Source organism: Podarcis raffonei, chromosome 1, assembly GCF_027172205.1.
Source record: "Podarcis raffonei isolate rPodRaf1 chromosome 1, rPodRaf1.pri, whole genome shotgun sequence".
NCBI classification, from domain to species: Eukaryota; Metazoa; Chordata; class Lepidosauria; order Squamata; family Lacertidae; genus Podarcis; species Podarcis raffonei.
In genome coordinates, this window is record NC_070602.1 from 91,622,274 (window position 1) to 91,638,373 (window position 16,100).

Below are 16,100 nucleotides of genomic sequence, written 5' to 3' on the forward strand. Positions count from 1 at the left end.
TGGAGAATTTCCTATGCTTCTATTAAGTGGTTGGAATTTATTTGAGAATCTCTTTTAGCTGATTATTAAATATAATTCATAATATAGTTGGCATCTCCCGAGCCTTTAAGTGTGCTTTACAGATACTATGTTAATGTAGGATGGGCTAACCAGATGCTGCTGTACTATTACTATTACTTCCATCCGTCCCTGACCACTGGCCATGCTGACTGGGGCTGATGGGCTGGGACTGATGGGAGTCCAACACCAACTGGAGGGCCACAGGTTAGCCATCCCCATCTTAATGAATTTTGCTGCATGCCACTTGTATGAGCTGCAAAAGTACTTTTCTTGGAATGGCTCCAGGATTGTTTCATTCGCAAAGCAGATTTGAGAGTAGCACTGAGGATGTGTTGGGTCTTGCACTGACTCCAAAGTCCAAACTATCTTGTTTAAAAATAGTCTGATCAGTGCCTGGCAAGTTCATTTTAAAAAAGTAATTGGTTCCAGTTTCTGCTCGCCGTATCAAAAAATGAATTGGGATTCACAATTGATTCACATGGTTCCCCCATTCAGAATTTTAGAAGCTACTCTGCTAAAGTATCCCCTATCCCAGGAGTTCCTCTGCTGTTCTTTCTAGAGTGAGATCCCTTTAGTGGATCCTTCCTTTCCTTCAATGATTTTACTTCCATTGTGGACTTCTTCGAACTGTAATAACTGTTCAAGTGAACATGGCCTTAGCTGCCATGCTTAAATTGCTTCTCACACAACTGCCTTCCTTAAAACCTCTGGTATCACTTTGACCCTCCCCAAGCCTCACTGTTCCATCTTCAGGTCATGTCCTCTCCTTCACTTTTGTCCTATTGAACTTAGATCATGAGCCTTCTTGGCAGGAACCACATTGCTTCTCTGTTCTATGTAGTGTCTGACAATGTTGTGCCACTAACTAAATGTCACTACATGCCCTTCAGCAAAATCACTGTCTTATATTCTTGCATGTAACTTTGGAGTCAAACCTTTAGGGGGGCTGTTGATATGTCTCGGGAAACACTAATGCTTTCCCATAATATACTTTTGTGCTTCAATTTGTTGGCTGTCTTGCATCATGAGCCCCACGTCGGGTGAAAGATTTCTGCATTGCAGGGGGTTGGACTAGATGACCCTTGTGGTCCCTTCCAACTCTACAATTGTATGTGTCCTAGCAGAAACTGCTAAATCTTTTAAAAGATTCAGTGTGTGTTTGTGTTTAAGTAAGAAGCTGGATCTGAATAGTAACTGGGAGAAATGTGTTGCAAGTCAAACAATGATTTAAGCTTGTGTCAGTGTTTTGCCTTGGGCAGGGTTCATTTTCTGCATTTTTGATTGTTTCTCATGGCATTATTGGAAAGAAAGTTCTATGTTGGTTTGTTTACTTAGTTGTTAACTTTGCGAGACTTCCCACAATATGGAAATGCCTTGGTGTGTCTTTCTGTCATCAGCCCCCAATGACTTAGCTTTTTTTGCAGGCACTTTGAAACCACAAGTCTTAACAAGAACTGCTTCAGGGAGGTGCCTGAGGAGAGAGACAGAGAGACCCTCCCATTGCAAACACATGTTGCAACTCCTTCTCAAGGATCTCAAGGCTGAAGGAGCAAATTACACAGATGTTGGGGGGTATTTACTGTGTATGCCCAGTTTGTTTGACAAATATTGACAAGGAGCGGTTTGTTTGGCAGCTATGTTCTCCTTTCCCAGTAGCACAGATTTATTTATTTTTTTGGCTTTGCTTCTCATATCACACAGTATAGCGAGTTTTCTGAACAGGGGAAGAAAGAAACATTGTGTGTGTATGTGTGTTGGCAAGGCTGGCAGGCATGCTGTGCTGTGTGGCTGCTGCCTTCTGCTCTCCCTGCAGCGATGACAGCTCTGCCTTTTATGAAATTGGCTGTGTTTTGTTTCTTATAGCTACTGTTTTACTCTTGACTTGGGAGAAAGGAAGATGCTGCCCCAGCTATTATCAGGCGACATCATTTTATTATCTCTTTGTTGATCCCAGCATTGTCCACGGAGCTATTCTCAAAACTGCTTCTTTATTGTGCAGTCTTGTTGTTCATCTTTGAAGTAAATTGTGGCACTGCTTCTTCCTTGTGTGTTCGCTGGAAAATATTTATGGGTGTAATTCTTGGGATTCCTATGTGTTTTGGAAGGTGGAACAGTCCCACCACTGCTTAGGTCTTCAGGTTAAAATAAGCGCAAGGCAATGTATCTAGTCCACAAAGGCCACTATGTCCCTCTCACCACTGCTTTTCACTCAAAAGGCTTGTACTGTGGCAATAGTGGAACCTGCCATAAAGGCTTTGTGGGACAAAAGGTAAGCTATACATTGGTCCAGTTTGCATATAACAACCAGGAACAGCCGCAGCAAGCCTTGTTTTCCCACACGCTCTGCTCTCCTCTCCTTCTGTGGAGTTTGGAATCTTCTGTTTTTGGTTAACCACAGTTTGCCATGTTTTTGGTTAACCACAGTTTGCCGTGTTGTCTGGGCATAGAATTATGATACACATTAACTGTGGTTAGTGCAGTGTCTGAAAGGGGCCAGCTAATGCATTGCCTGTCCCTTAGTCACTGTGTTAAAGTGTAACAGTTTGCCTAGTATTGACCACAACCCACACTTGAGGGGAGCCTTCAATCTGATCCAGTAGAATTCTTATTTTCTTACACTTCTGTATAGTTGCAGATTGGGTCAGGCTATCTGCTACTACAGATGCTGATTCCCACCCCCCACCCCAATCCCTTTTGTTTCAAAAAGTTTTGGGATATTGCATGTAACACTCTGTCCATGTTCTAGGTCCCCATGCATGCAGGGCTTTTAACTTCAAACCCACAAGGGCACTTGACAACAGTAAATGTTTCTGGTGGACCCTCTAAAAGGCAGTTTCAATTTGGAAGCGTTAATTATAAATGTAGCCATACTTGGTATACCCTCATCTAGGGGTGGATGAATCAGTCTATTACCAGTCAGCGTCAATTTTGCATGTATTTATTCATAGTAATGCTATTTCCTGTTTTTGCATTAATATATTTAAATATGTTATCTCAGTGTATGCATTTCAAAACCTATTGTATCCTAAAATAACCATTCTGTAACACATTTTGGTGTGTTTTTCAGTCTAGAGCTATATAACAAATTTGGGAGAAGTGCAGAACCTGAAGAACCTCAATCCACACAATCCTCAAACCGCCTGTGGGGGTTAGGTCAGTTCACTTTGGAATTCACAGAATAAATTCCTCAAGCATCCCAGCCAACAGGGGTGGGAAGCCTGTGCGCCCCCCCCCCAATCTTGCTGAACTACAACTCACATCATCCTGACCATTGGCCATGATGCCTGGTACTGATGGGAATTGGAGTCTCACAGCATTGGAGGACCAGAGGTTCCCCATACTATCTCCTATAGGACAGTAATACGATTTAATGATAGGTTTAAATCTGAACCACCCATCATTTCATATTGGTAGCATACTTACTAAAATGTTGGGGGGGGGGGATCATCTAATTCTCAGAAGCTTGATGAGGCAGTAAGGTAATTAAGACTGGCTATTTTTCTCTTCTCTCTTCTCCACAATTCCACGTGTTGCTCTCTGCATAATCCACACAGAGCATGTTCGATTAAGAACGCAAGACCCACAAACAGTGTGACAGAAATACTTACTTATTGTAGCCTTCCCATGTTTTAATTAAAGAGTCCTTGCCCAAGGTGTTTGATGTTTGAATGATTTGCAGAGGAGGAGGCATTGGAATATTGAATTAATAATGTCTGCTGAGATTTCACAGTGTACGCATGATATCTACTTTTTGTTGCTTGTCAGTTTTAAGCAGAATGTTCCCATTATACTGTGGAAAATCCAGTGCATTATATCTAGATTAGAAATGAAAGGCTAACTACCAGGGCTGGAGGTGCAGTTCGTCATTGCAGTTCGGTAAATGTTTAAGCACTGCAGTCAGTGTGCCAGGATGTGCACATAATACCAAATGGGCTCTTCCCTGACCCAGAGGTAGACTTCTGAATGAAGTCATCTAGGCAGAGTGGCATTCTTCCAATGCAGTGACCAAGGGGCAGGCAATGCATTAATCGGTCCCATTCACACACTGTGCTAACTGTATTGAAGGTTAACCACAATTTTAGGCCTGGACAACGTGGCAAACTGTGGTTAACCAAGAACAAGTTTTCAAACTCTTCCTTGCAGGCACACACTGGAGGAGGAGAGGGAGGAGAGTGTGTTCAAGTCCAAGGCTCACTGTGGTTGTTCCTGCTCATGCAGGCTATGTCAAACAGCATGTGCTGAAAGTTTTCCTTAGTATTATGTATTTAAGCGTTTTTTAAATAAAAGTTTTGTTGTGTTGAAATGGATAATAGTTACTGTTAACTCAGTCGAAGCATATGGAAAATTCTAAAAACTAAGATTGTTTATGCCTAACATACTGGATTCATAGCCATTTAAAATTGATCTCATTGAATAACTAAGGATTTGGAGGAAAAGAGAAAAGAGTTAGGGCAGCTAGTAGGATGATTCTCCACTCCATTAGTAAAGACTTGAGTGGACAATGTAAAATTTTATACCGGCAAAGAGAGAACAACATTTAGTACAGCCTTCTCCAACCTAGTGCCTTTCAGATGTTGTACTCCGACTCTAATCAGCCCTAGCCAGCATGGGTAGTGGTCAGGGATGATGGAAATTGAACCCTAACAACATCTGGATGGTACCAGGATGGGAAAGGCTGATTTAGCTTACATCACTGCTACTCAATTCTGGCTTTTCCTTCTAACAAATTTTGAGTTAAGGGAGGGGGTTCCACCCACTTGTCATCTCACACAGAGACCCTTTCCTTTGTTCTCTTAATGATCCATCACCTAGAAGATCACCTCATCAAGAAGCTAGCCTGGCTGGTTCCAGGGGTCAGAAGGCTCTCTGCATACAGCCTCTCCCCCCCCCCCACTTCCCAAACTCATAGCAATATCTAGAATCGTACTGCAAAATGGGTTTGAGGCAATGTGGAGAGAAGCTTTTAATGTTTAGGCAGTGTTTGAAACATCCCCAAACACATACAAATACATCACTGATGTTGCATTCATTGTTCCGCTATAATGTATTGAAATTTTATACAGAGGAGAAACGAAAAAGGAGACAGAATTAAATGTTCTGGCTTTCTGTCATAAATCGCACGGGGTGTACAGAATCTCTTATGTTTTGCCTATGTTAATATTCCCAGAAGCATCTTAAGGATTCAGGTTTGCTATCTACTGACTTGGGGTTTTTTTGGCATGTCAGAAATTGAATCCATATATCTAAATACTTGCCCCCCCCCTCCATTTTTGCCTTTTCGCTAAGAGTTGCAGTTGATTGAATAAATTCTCAATCATTATTATGCTCCATATTTTAAAGTACCAAAATTTTACTGTAGGAAGGCTGAGGTCTTTCCATTTCTCTGCAGTACATGGTCTTAACAGCCTCTAGTAAAAGGGATATAGATTCTTTTTTTATGGAAACTGCATCCATTTTTTAAAGGAGAGGAGAATTGCTTAGCAGGTATAACTGGTTTATAGGACCTGTATTGATATCACTGTTATTACTTTCCTCCAGACTGATTCCATAGCACGGATAAGAACATGTGCTGAAGCCATTGAGTCAGTTAGTCAGTGATGCCCAGGTCACCTCTTCCTTATGCATATCTGAGGAGTCCTCACCTCATATCCCTCTGTTCTGCACTGCTTTAGACTTTTTCCTTTTAATTCTTCCCTAAAGTTTCATTGACTGAATTTTCAGGACTATTCTTTTTTAATTAAAAGTTTGGCTATCAAGCGTTCCCCACTGTGCCTTTTCTTTAAAGCCCTTGAATGATGTTGTATAATTAAGTTCAGGGCAACCTGTGATCCTTGCAGCTTTTCTGTGCTGTCTTGGAGTCTAGTTACACATTTTGTGGAATCTACCACTGTGGCGGTAATGGTGTTGGAAGTTGATTCTTCCATGGTTTCTTCCAGTTTTCACATTTCTTTCTAGTACATGTGCCCCATGTAAGGCGTGTGAAAATTGGATTGTATCCCAGGTACTGTTAGTGCAGCTCTCAGTCCCACCTCTAATCAGAGGTGGATTTAGGGCAGCATGATCATTTCCATTGCACTCGGCGCCAAGACTAGGTGGCACCATAAGTAGGACATAGTGAATTGAGCAGAATAGGGTGCCACTGAAATTTGAAATACCAAAGTGTGCCCTTGCTCCCATGCTGTTCAAGAAGGTCCCCCCCCCCCAAGCCTCGGAAGCAGTTTTTCTGAGGGAACAGTGGGCTGCAGGTTGGAGGAGGAGTAAGAGAAAACAACCTTTGTCCACCTCATATCTTTCAGTGAAGCATCCTGTCAATGGAACTTATGTGAAGCCTGGATCCGACCCACTATATATGAAAAGCTGAAACTCAATAGGACATCAAAAATGTTTGCATTTACACTAAAATTTTAAACATGTGCATCTTCTTGTTCCTTCTCACACATAGCCAGACATATGTGCAAGTTTATTGAATGACAGGACCATTCTCTTACCAAGCTGATCCTCAAAGTACTTTGGCAAGTGAGAAGATCACTGAAGCCAGCAGAGCTCCTTCTGTCAAGATGCTTCAGAATTGGATTGTCAGCTGTTTTAAAAGGCTGTGATGAAAGAGCTTTTCTTTCTTTTTAAAATGATGAAAGTCCCTCTGTCTTTCTTCACCAGGAGATCCTGTGCTGTGTTTGGCACTTCTCCTTAACCTACTGCTTATTTCTGTGCAGTGGTGTCGATTTCAAGAGAGATTCACTTATTAACATGCCTCTCCTTGGAAAATGCCATTTGTTATAACACGCTGGTTTCTGCACAGCTGGAATGCTATGCTGTTGAGTTGTACTCTCCATTCCTTATGGTTGACATCCAAAGACACCTGCCTCGCGTTTGACTTGCTAGTCTGTTGTCTTTGAGTTGAAACAGCTCTTGGTATTGCAAAGCGAAGAAGTGTCCTCATTCAGTGCCAAAGTCATTAATTGGTATGATGAATTAATTAGCCATAGATTACTAATGTGGATCTTTAAATGGTATTCTTATCACAGCGGTTTCCACGGGGAAAGCTGCAGTGCTGATGGCAAGATTGTAAACTGTCTCAGGCAATGCATTTGAGATGATTTTTCTCAGCAGGAGATGATTTAATCTGAGGAGTTTCCTTGAGCATAATTTTTGCTAACATAATTGTTTGCTAATGAGGGGTGAAGTCTTGTTCTGACTTGCACCAAAGTAAATACCACTGATACCTGTAGAATCTTCACATTGAGACCACATTGAATGTGCAGTTGTTTCATCTGCACCTGCTCAAGCTTAGTTGCAGGCTGAGTTACAGTAGGGCATTTCTTCATTTCCTTAAAAAGAAATCTGGAAAAGAGAGCTCTTTTTTCTGTCACTCACATCTCCCTGGTCTTTTCTCTTTACTTTTCTCCACCCCATCCCCCGCCACACCCAATATAATTGTTTTGCCCATCAGTGCTTCCTTTTCAAATCATTTTGACATGAGCTGCATACAGCTGTATTGAAATCTTCAGTTGTTGGATTCTGTGTCTCAGAGGCATAGAGATGAGTCATAGACTTTAGGCTGGCATTTCTTTATCTGTCTGTTTGGGTCTTTCTATTTCAGTCTGGGAGGGTCTTCTTGTTTTTGTCCATGTGTGGAAGCAAGAGACCATTATCATACAGGGGTTGCTTCTCTCTCTCTCTCTCTCTCTCTCTCTCTCTCTCTCTCTCTCCCTCTCTCTCCCCTTTTTCAAGGAAGAGCTCTTGCAGCCTTTATTTTGACACTTCCTTTGTGGTGCTCCCTCCCCATCATAAAGGACTGAAACAGAAAGGCCTAATATCATTAATCCATGAGGATCCATATAAATATGAATTGCTATTACTGGTTCCACTACTACCACAGAATTAGGAAGAAGCAATAATAGGGACACCAAAAGAGTCCCTGAAGCTGGAGCAGAAGCCAATATGTTTTTCATTTTCCTAGCACAATTCCCTAGCTTCTCTTTCATAAAGCATACCGCCAACACTGCTGCTTTGAGAATATGGAGAAAAATAATAATGTGTTGGATCTTTTCAAAGAGCCTTTTCAGGCAGAGGATCTTAAATCTGAGACACAGGGAACAGTACATGGACCCTTTGACGACATCCTCTGTATGTGCTTTCAGACATCACAGTCCCAGCCCAATCTAGCTGATGTGTAGACATATGTAGGATTGTTGAGTTTTGCTTGGGAAGGGGTTGCATTTGAAGGATCCACATAGCACTCTCCTCCTCCTCCTCCTCCACCACCACCACCTCCACAGCACAATGATAGGGTTTGTTCAACACACTGCTAATTATATTTTCAGTTAAATTGCTAGTTTACTAGAAAGCAGGGAAATGATGCGGGGGGGGGGTGAGCCAAGTGTATTAAGTCCAAATTCCCAATGAATCTTCTTGTAGTCATGGCTTCATAGTCTGAAAAACAACACTAGTGATAAGCAAACACAATCTTGATTCAGAATTGCATCCAGCAAATTTAATGTAAACAAATCTGAAAATGGCTCTTTTGGTTCCAGGTCCAGTTTGGACCTTGTTGTATTCCTGATGATATTACTGGGACTGAAGTAGCATTCAAGGATCTCACCCGCATCTCCCACTACCCCATTCCACTTGCCTAGTCTGGCCACGAGGCCATACTTGAGGACTTCAATCACTTGATCATCTACTAGAATTTCTTTAGGAAACATCAACTCTGGGTCATATAATTTCCATGACTTTTGGTGTCAGAGGAGGTTAGGCACTTTTAGTAAACTACATATTGAAATGGTGGTAGCGAGGTGCACCTCTGTTGCAGTCACTGGGAAAGTAAGAGAGAAGATATTCTCTGGTTTCATTACAGTCCAAGCCAGAGAAGATTGTAGTGCTCACTTTGGATTGGAGACAAACTTTACAAGTCTTCAGCGTTTGTGTTCTGAGCAAGGAAAGTGCAAAGTTTGACATCACTAAAACATATCCCAACTATTTTGGGGGTGATAGTCTTTATGCAATGAGGTTTCTGCTTTTACCATGCTGTTAAATTGACTTCCTTTGAACAATATAGACTGCGAGCTCGTTAGATGATGTATTTGTCTCTATTCCAGAAAGGCAGTTATTGTCACTCAATCTGAAGTTTTAATAACTTAATAGCAAGTCCCCGCCCAAGAAACATGGCTACAGCAGCAACACAAACCTTCACATCTAACTTGATACACTATTAAATACTTGTTGCTTTGCCACACAGTGATTAAACTTATGCAGAAATTTGTAATATATGAATTGGTACCACAAAGAGTTCTGTTTTTATTTTAGGAACAGCATTCTGAGATAAAAGCATGAATATTTAGCTAATTCTTTCCAAATGGATAGTTTCTCACTGTCCTTTGGCAACTCTGTTGTGGTTTCAAGGTTGGGGATTAATCACATGAGGGCAGTCGCCTTCTGTATTTACAGATGCTGCTCTGAATTAGATGAATGGTATTCAACCAAGGCTGCTGTGTTCTGTTGTACATTTATAGAAGCTTTGCCATAATGACCTCTAGTTGTTACTTGAAGGCGTAATGATTATCTGTGGCACTTCCAATTGTGCTTAGATCTAAGGATCACATGGCTCAACTATTATTAACAGCAGATGTGTAAGAAGGAGCCACACTGTTAACAGTTTCCACTATTATAAAATTCCTAGTTATGGCTGCAAAAAATAGACACCAATACACTAGTTGTGCTTTTTTCAGATTGAACTGCGTTATAGAATATATTATGTCTAAAGGTATGAGTTTTGTATTTCTTAATATCAGTATATGGTGCTAGAATTACTACCTTATAAAAGATATAACTGAGTGTAAGTGAATTGAAGGTAATGTGGGGTTGTTGTTTTTTAAAAAAAAGTTGTTTGACCTCCTTCTTTACAAGAGCACAATTTTGATGTCTCTGCCAAGCCTACTTGCATTTTTCTACTGTATTGAACTTTAGGTAAAAAGGTGTTAAGATCAAGAGAGTTACAAACTCTATTAAGGACTTCCCTTCTTCCTTCTCACTCATACACATTCTTCCATCACAAGAGCTGTTGTCCTAATTACCCTTTTCCACACTAGAGGTGAGGTGTTTTTCCTTAAGAGGATGTTGGCGAAATTCCAAAGACATTCTCCTCAGAGCAGAAAACTGATTCTGCTTTTCTATTACATTGTTATTCAGAATAAAGGAGGGCATTAACCAAATGCTGTCAGAAAGGGTTTCCTGAAGCAGATGCTTGGTAAGGTAGTTTATTTTCTGGCATCTGTGGAAAGGGGACGGAAGACAGAAGGAAGGGAGGTCAAAATGGCCATTTCAGTCAAAATGTGCTCAAGGTACAGTATGTGGTGAGACTGAGCTGCACCTTTGGTTTCTTTGCATATAGGAAGGTAACGTGTACTGAGAAGTTGTACACATATTATCTGAAAGCTCTCTTTCTGACCTTGTGATATAATTAGGTAGGAAGAATCTATGTGGAGGTGAGAGGAGATTGAGTGTCTGAACAGGCTTTCGGTTTGTGTCATTCTGTCCATAGGCAATCCATACTGGCAGGTTTAAGTGTAAGTGTCTCATGTACTGTTGGAACAGCCCTGCCTCTGTTCACCTGATGGGATACTCGCTTGCATTGTGTTAAGTCTAGATCAGATACAAACCACACTCATGCTTCCTTATCCTCCCCTGAAATGTATACAGACTGTGAGATTTCAAAAGATGCTTTTCTCAAGGTGAGGTTGAATCCAGAGGGCAAAAAGGCCTGTTGCCTCTGTCCAGAAAAAACTTTTCCTGCCTGAGGGCTGTTTAACAAGGATTTTGTGATGAAGGATTGTGATCTTGTTTTAAATTGTATTGATGCATTTTATGTATTTTTCTGTTGTGCTTTATGCTTTGTAAGTGACTTCAAGGGCAGTTCTAGGGGACTGTGTAGAAATTGAATAAAAATAATAATAAATGTGAGTTATGACACTTATGAGTACCCGTCAACAGCCTCTGGAAGGATGTGGTTCAAAGGATATGAATAACCTGCTTTCTCCCACTGCTTAATCTTTCTCAATCACCATCCGTGGGATAGTCAAACCATTGTTAGAATGCAGGTAAAAGATCAGAATGGGAAATTAGGCATTGATTTGGGCCTCAACTGCTTCTGTGGGTGCTAAATTGCTATATATTTAGCAGTTAAAGTCAGCACAGCTGTGACTTCTTTTCAAATTAAAGGAGTAGGATTCAAAGATACAGGAAAATACCTGCTTGCAGTGTTTAGCAAACACTTGCACAGGTGCTGATGGAATTATTTGTGTAGTGCTAAAATTGGCTAGGTTCTATAGCAGTTGTTATGCTTCCGTTTGCATCAAGTAAAATAATATATTTGATTTTGGTTTTCTCATGCAGTGCTCTAGTACAAGTTGTAAAACAGCCCTTCTGAGGATGGAAAGAAGCTCCCATGTGTCGAAGGAAACCTTTGGAACTAACCGTGATTGGAAATATTGAATGACTTGTCTCATTCTGGGATGTAATTGAAAATGATAAGAGATGCTTTGGGTGGCTGCCCAGTAGCCATGCACTACTGCTGATCCACCACATTCAAAGATGGCACTGGGACAGTCTCATAAGGCATTAGATGAGAGAGGGGACAAAATGGCTTCTCCCATGATCTACCGTACTCCTTCAGTACAAAGTACACCCCCATTGGGTCTGCAAGACTGATCTTAGACGGAAACTAGTTAGCATGTGCAGCCATGTGTTGTATCACCCCACTACCAGCTTAAAAAAAACAAGAAGTGTCAGGCAACTGTGTTTAAGCAGAATAATGGTAGGGACGAAGCTGCTTAGCACTTTCCACTGGCACTTAAATTCTCTCAACTTCTGTTCCCTGTCTATAGAGGAAAAACATAAATCGTGCTTTGGGGGAGGTGGTGATTTTGAGCAGGAAAATAAAGTGCCAAGAAAGAAAGGGTTAAGCAGCTCTTCTTGCCCCCTGTTCCCCCCACTTGCTCACAGTCTCTCATCACTGGTGTGAGTGAGTCTCTCTGTGTTTTAAATTACACTGGTGAAAAGTTAACTTTAGCTGTGTGTGTAGTATTTAATTGGGGGGCTTTAAAGAGACGATTTGCACAGTGTACTGGAACTACACAGTTTCCTCGTTTCCACATTTTAAGACGATAATGAGATCAGTCTCATAAAGCTGACTTTAGTATTGGTGGTAACATCTGCTGCTTAAGGAATCACCTGGTGCCCTAGCAGATCTAAGAAAGGGGTGGAAGTTTGTGCTGGGCCACCATCATGGTGTGTACAACACTGCAAAATTCGTGGAGGTCTGTGTTGGACAGGATGGTGTTTTAGCCAGCGTCAGCTGTTCCTTTCTGATGTGGTCTGGCATGCACTACATGTGAGAAGCCATTGCCTTGGCAAGATTGCAAGCTTTGCTTTAATGGGTGAAAGCGTTCACCTTAAGTGAGGAAGTCTGTCTTAGTGTCTTAGTTTTGCTAGTTAGTGCTTTAAAATGCTAATGTCAGTGCATGCCAGACCGCTGATTATCATCCGTTTCTGTATGCTACAGTCTTCCTGCTCAGACTAACTACCATCTGCAGGGTATGTGCTGAACTCTTCTCACCCAAGCTCTCCCGTCTTATCTGCAACATAGTGCTAATTTATTTATTGTTCATTCTTCACATTTGCCGTAAAGACAGCTTGAAAATGTCGAGAGAATTAACAGGAATGCCAGCAACCGCAAAAGCAGCACTTCGTGTAGGGAAGGGCCCTAATCAGTTCCTCATTTCTCAAGTGTTGAATGTGTGCTCAGCAATTTCAGTCCATGCTGGCACATTGGTGCGCAGATGCATGTTGCTCTGTGCCTTTCAGCTTGACTCAATCCAAGAATCTTTGAAGATGCCTCTTCTGTCTTTGGCCCTGCTATTAATGCTCTTCATCCTGCCACTTTGTGCCAGTCTAAGATATAATACTTCCAGGCTAGGCTGCAGGATTATACCTGCCTCTTGGGCGAATTATCCCATATTTTCTTCTACAGGCCTTATGTCAGGGCCAACCTTAACAAGGATTTGGTATTAGCCAGGATTTATCCATAACCAGCTGTTATCCGCAAAGTCAGTGGAGATTAAAGCAGTTCCGGCCCAAGTCATTTTGCTGCCTGAAGCAGAGCCCAAATAAGTTTTAATCTTATATGGGCATTAAAGCACAGATCCTTTTTGCCCCCAGTTTGTCCACATGTTCTGTGGGACTGTGTGGTCTGCTGCTGAGAATGCTTAGGAACATTAGTATGGGAAAACTGATGAGGTGGGTTTTAATTCCAATAGAGGCACATCCTCTCTGGTCTTTATATATCTCATGTAGAATATATGAGTGGTGGTGCTCTTTAGAAGAAAGCATTGCAGCCACCACTCCCACCCCACTTTCTCCAGTATCCCATAAGAATAGACTGGGTGGAACTTCATCATTGCCGATTATAATCATTAGCCCTCATGCCCCCAACACCCACCCAAAGGAGAGATCTTCATGGCTCTTGTTCTGTATTGGCCTCCAGGAACGCTCAGCATACCATCTAGATTCTAGAAATTAAGCCTTAGTGAACAAGTAGGTTAGGATCTGCATTTGATATTGTTTACTGTCTGGTTATACTTTGTGCCTAACCCCCCCATCTCTCTGTATTTCTTTATATGTTACTTCTTCAGTTCATTCTACTTTAGTTTATTTTCCTTGGTGTCTCATACCCTTCACACATGTACAAATATAATTGCATGTGTCTGTGTTCTTAGGCAAATTCAGGGTGTTTGTGATGTCTGTGCGATGCCACTACTGGCTTCTTCAACACCTTCATACTGTACATCATTTCTTCTTGTTGCCTCCTACGATTCATTTACCTACTGACCTATTGTTAAGCTCCTTGTACAGGTTGTGACTATTTATCTGATGTTCGTATATTCTTTGAGTAGATTCAGGGATGCTACCAAGAATACCAAGAATAGGGACGCGGGTGGCGCTGTGGGTAAAACCTCAGCGCCTAGGACTTGCCGATCGTCAGGTCGGCAGTTCGAATCCCCGCGGCGGGGTGCGCTCCTGTTGCTCGGTCCCAGCGCCTGCCAACCTAGCAGTTCGAAAGCACCCCTGGGTGCAAGTAGATAAATAGGGACCGCTTACTAGCGGGAAGGTAAACGGCGTTTCTGTGTGCTGCGCTGGCTCGCCAGATGCAGCTTGTCACGCTGGCCACGTGACCCGGAAGTGTCTTTGGACAGCGCTGGCCCCCGGCCTCTTAAGCGAGATGGGCGCGCAACCCCAGAGTCTGGCAAGACTGGCCTGTACAGGCAGGGGTACCTTTACCTTTACCTTTTTACCAAGAATACTTCTGACAATATAGGCATTTTCAGCAAATATACCCCAATATTATAGGCAGTTTCCTAGTACTTCAGGCCGGGTGTGAAAGCTAGAAATGGTTATACATTTTCCGTGGGGCTGGGTGGTAATGTGTTGCTGTGGCTCTGCTTGTATCTGGATGACCATTTCCAGAAGGTGGTGATGGGAGATTTCTACTTAACTCAGTGGTGTTTGTGCCACAGGGTCCTGCAGGGTCTATAGTATCTCCCATTCTTTTTAACATCTACATGAAACTGCTGAGCATAGTCATTTGGGGATTTGAAGTGAGTTGTTGCCAGCATGTGGGTGACACACAACTTTTCATTAAAACCACATGAAGTGCTGAATGTGCTAGGCTAGGGTAAAGGACAAGATGAGAATAACAAGCTGAGGTTAGCTCTGTGAATAAGTACTTCTTCTCTCCAGATGAGCAGGGTTCAGTCTGCTCTGGATGGGATTGCACTTCTTCTAAATGATCAAATTCATAGCTTGGGGGTGGTCTTGTATCCATCAGTGTCCTTACAGATATAAGTGACTCTTTAATTAACTTTGGCTTGTAGCCAGTGCAGTGCTACGTAACTGTGCCGTCAGTGCAAAGATTTGCACTGGCACAATGGGAGGTCCCTCCACCCCACTTTTAACACCCCCAGTGTATGGTGTATTTTTGGCTGTTTCCATGTGTGAAATGATTTTCCTGTCTTCTTTTTCTTCTTCCAAACTTGTATTTGAAGGGTTGTTTAGGATTCTAAAGTTCAATTCTACTGTACAGTGGTACCTTGGGTTACAGATGCTTCAGGTTACAGACTCCTCTAACCCAGAAATAGTACCTTGGGTTAAGAACTTTGCTTCAGGATGAGAACAGAAATCGTGCGGCGGCAGCGGGAGGCCCCATTAGCTAGTGGTACCTCAGGAAGAACAGTTTCAGGTTAAGAACAGAACAAATTACGTTCTTAACCCGAGGTACCACTGTATTGGGTGGAATTCAACATAGCACAAACTGGGGTATATGAATACAGGAAATGAGATCCACTGACACAACAGAACTTCCACCTCCTCCTGCCATGTGCCCCCTAAACCTGTCCTTAGGACTCATCCAACCCTCCAGAGCAGATTTAGCAGGAGAGGAAAAGTGGACCTTGTTTTTATCCATATATATATATATATATATATATATATATATATATATATTAAACTTGAACATCAGCTGGAGATATTTTTCTTGCGGCAAGTAGTAAAACTAAATAATAAATGTCACTCATAGATTTAAAGAGACAGAAACAGAAAGAGCAGTTGAATCATACTGCAATCACCTGTGCCACCAACTGCTGCCATGAGATAAAGAGATGTGGTGCAGTAGCATGAGAAAGATTCCTGTGTGAGTGCATTTCTCTGCTCCTTCATTAGCCTGTTGCAGCTCTTGCTTGCTCAATTAACTTTGTGACAAATTTATGTATTGGGGAATGTGTAAAATGTTCCCCGGGATTTCATTCATGGCATTCCAGCCGTTTTATGGTGTCCTTTTAGATGTTAATCTTGTCTGTTTCCCTGTTTCCCAGAGAAGCCAATTTCAGAGCTTTTCGCGTTTTAATCATTCTGCAGATTTGTGGCTGTGTTGCATTCTTTTTATCTTCATGTTGTGGGGCACATTCTGGGATGGGAAGGTTGACATGGGC

General features: G+C 42.0%; 1 protein-coding gene across 4 annotated transcripts in view; it reads left to right on the forward strand.

Annotated features, from left to right (window-relative positions):
* Positions 1–16,100, forward strand: part of PDIA5 (protein disulfide isomerase family A member 5) — a 148,527-nt gene that overhangs the window by 35,256 nt on the left and 97,171 nt on the right. The window lies entirely within an intron of this gene.